This window comes from Rhinopithecus roxellana, chromosome 14, assembly GCF_007565055.1.
Source record: "Rhinopithecus roxellana isolate Shanxi Qingling chromosome 14, ASM756505v1, whole genome shotgun sequence".
In the NCBI taxonomy this organism is placed as follows: domain Eukaryota; kingdom Metazoa; phylum Chordata; class Mammalia; order Primates; family Cercopithecidae; genus Rhinopithecus; species Rhinopithecus roxellana.
In genome coordinates, this window is record NC_044562.1 from 93763509 (window position 1) to 93766127 (window position 2619).

General features: G+C 41.7%; 1 pseudogene; it reads right to left on the minus strand.

The window, feature by feature from the left end:
• Window positions 1-228: 228 nt before the first annotated feature.
• On the minus strand, window positions 229-1185 carry LOC115893142 (annotated as a pseudogene).
• Window positions 1186-2619: the final 1434 nt, after the last annotated feature.

The following is a 2619-nucleotide window of genomic DNA, read 5'->3' on the forward strand; positions in this document are numbered from 1 at the left end:
TTACACTTTCCACAGAACAGAAACTAAAATAACCTGTTATACAATTAGTCACAAATACAGTCCTCGAGTTTTTTGCCCATACACGTGAGTATTTGTCTAAACCATGTCTTCTTTGTAGCAGCTAGGCCATGCCACCACTGTGCTTGGCTGGGTTTACAAATCTGTTGTAACCTGTAGCTTCCCTGTCACTTCTCTGGCTCTCCTCTTCTGCTAAGCTTTGTTTCCTAATTAAAATCTTCTGCCACGGCCATAGTTACTGCTGCTACTGGAACAGCCATAGCCACCTTGGTTTCATGGTTTGGCTAAGTATTGGTCTTCACCACCACAGGGGCCAGAGCTTCTGCCTCCAATCCTTCCTTCATGGGTCCAAAATTTGAAGACTGATTGTTGTAATTGCCAAAGTCATTGTAGCTTCCACCACCTCCAAAATTGCTTCCATCATTACCAAATCCATTATAGCCATCCCCACTGCCACCATATCCACCACCACCATGGCTGCCACCAAAGCCACCACAACCATTGAAGTTTCCTCCATGACCAAAGTTGTCCTTCCCACCAAAACCACCTCCACGACCACCACCAAAGTTTCCAGAACCACTTCGACCTCTTTGGCTGCATGAGGCACTAGCCATCTCTTGCTTTGACAGGGCTTTCCTAACTTCACAGCTGTGGTCATTCACAGTACAGGTATTTCTGAATGACAATCTTATCCACAGAGTCATCGTCGTCAAAGGTTACAAAGGCAAAGTCCCTTTTTATGCCACTGCCTTGGTCAGTCCTGATTTCAATCACTTCAATTTTTCCATCTGTTCAAAATAATCTCTAAGGTGATGTTCTTCAGTGTCTTCTTTAATGCCACCAACAAATATCTTTTTCACAGTAAGTGGGCACCCGGTCTTTGAGAATCTTCTCTTGAGACAGCTCTCTTTGGTTCCACACTCTTCCATCCACCTTGTGTGGCCTTGCATTCATGGCTGCATCCACCTCCTCCACAGTGGCTTATATGACAAACCCAAAGCCCCTGGCGTGCTTGGTGTTTGGATTTCTCATGACCACACAGTCTCTGAGCATTCTCCATTGCTCAAAATGGCTCCTCAGGCTCTCACCAGTTGTTTCAAAGCTCAACCCTCCAATGAAGAGCTTCCTCAGCTGTTTGGGCTCTTTAGGAGACTCTGACTTAGACATGACAGCAGGAAGAAGAGAGACTTTAATGATGCTTCTTTGGTGGCATCCACGGGCAGAAAGGAGCAAGCCGATGAACGTATCTCAGACTTCTTTTCATCTTAAACTATGTTTGCATCTTTTAGTCCAAGCTGATGATACCTTATGAGTACAGATTTCTTAAACTGTGCGAGTGTCCTATAAATCTTACAGGGTCACTTGATTAGACAGAAGCCACATGCACAGTTGTTTTTGAGACAGACCCCCTACCTTGGCCTGGAAATCAGGGTGCTGTGGAACAATGTCTTAATATTCTCAGGAGCTCTATTGTGTGGGTGAGAGTGTTTATAAGACATGCCATTTAAGGTTCTTAGAAGTCTTTCTGTGTAGATAAAAGAGTCTATGAGGAATATCCTCAACACTTCCTAAGGTCTCAACAAATGAGCTACCTCACTGATGCAAAATTACTCTTGGGATCATGTTTTGCCAGAAGGGTCCTGGATTTGGTCTTTGCTCTGAGGTCATCTCTTCCAGGATCTTTTGCTGTCTGGAGGAGCTAGAAAAGAGAAAGTTTTATTTTTGAATCCAGAAAGCTCTAAATTCTGTATATTTCTCCTAATTTTGGTTAAAAACTGAAGAATTACTTTTTTAGTTCATTTTGCTCCTCTTGTATGTTAACATAGGCAGCCAAAAGAAGCCAGTTGGTGCTTTCAATACAGTCGTATGTGTGGGGAGTTGGTTCCAGGAACACTGCAGATATCAGAATTCGAGGATGCTCAAGTCTCTTATATAAAATGGCATAGTATTTGCATGCAAACTATGCACATCCTTCCGTATACTTTAAAACATCTCTAGATTACTTATAATATCAGATACAATGTAAATGCTATGTAAATAGTTGTTGTACTGCATTTAAAAAATTTGTATTATTTTTATTGCTGTACTATTATTATTTATTTGAATATTTTCCATCTGTGATTGGTTGAACCAATGGATGAGGAACCCATGGAGGCAGAACCCATGGATATGGAGAAGCTGACCACATTCTGACTGAAAATCTCCTAGTCAGAGCTATCTGTTTATGACATATTCTTCTTATCTTTCATGATACAGGAGATAGTTTTGCTAATTGGTCTGCACAAAATTCAGGCCATGTTCTCCAGTTTCCAATAGCAATTTCTTTGGTGTCCTTCAAGCCTTCCCTATTCATCTCCTCAAGGAGCTTTCCAGCTTCTGCCTGCCACTGAATTCCAAAGCCCATGCCATATGTTTTAGGGTTTTGTTATGGGAATACCCTACTTCTATGAATCAAATTCTGTTTTGGTTATGTATTGCTGTCTAACCAACTATCTTAAAACTTAGTGAGTGCTTAAAACAATAACCAGTTTATTAGCTCTCATTGCTCTGTGGTTGACTGGGCACAGCCATGAAGTTCTACTGGTTTAACTGGGGTCTTTC